Source organism: Antrostomus carolinensis, unplaced genomic scaffold (assembly GCF_000700745.2).
Source record: "Antrostomus carolinensis isolate BGI_N321 unplaced genomic scaffold, ASM70074v2 scaffold3989, whole genome shotgun sequence".
NCBI classification, from domain to species: domain Eukaryota; kingdom Metazoa; phylum Chordata; class Aves; order Caprimulgiformes; family Caprimulgidae; genus Antrostomus; species Antrostomus carolinensis.
Window position 1 is genome coordinate 216,989 of NW_010340606.1, and position 711 is coordinate 217,699.

The window sequence follows — 711 nt, forward strand, 5'->3', positions numbered from 1 at the left end:
AAGCTCAACTCTCCAAGTCTCATTCTCTCTCTTTTTCTCCCTCTGGAGAGCCATAGCTCTGTTTTCAAAGACATTCCTACAGTTTCAGCCTTTAATACGTTCGGTTGCAAGCGCAAAAGCTTATGTGTAAGCTTGTAAAACAAATCCTTGTGCACTAGGATGATTTTTCTTCCTAGGGCAAATGAGACTGTTTAACCAGATTTAGAAGACGAACTCAAAAACTTTGCAGAGCTCTTCTGCAAGCTCCTTTGAAAATGTGGGATGAAGTGATTGATCATGGTATTCATAATTTTCTTTTGAATCTGATACACCCCAGGCCAATTAGCAGGCTGATAACATTTTCTTTTTCCTCCCCTAAGAAATACAAGTGAATGGGAAGAGCAGAGAGTGGTTTTTTTCAGTACTTCCATGGAGCCCGTTTTATTTCAGGGCATATTACAAGGCAGTGGCTATATTTTTTATTTAAGTCCAAAAATAATCTCAGCACTTTTTAGTAATCTAGAAACTATCAATAAACAGCAAGGCCAGCTTAGGGTTTGGAGAGGAGGAGTGGCCCCTCTGTGACAGGCAGCAGTGAAACACGAGGAATCCCAAACAGGAGGCAACCCAATTTTATGTCAGAACTGATTTTTATGCTCTTTTGTATCTTTGCGTTTTTATGGTCAGATCTGAATATGGAATATGTAGCAAATATTATTTTGTTGCTTGAAC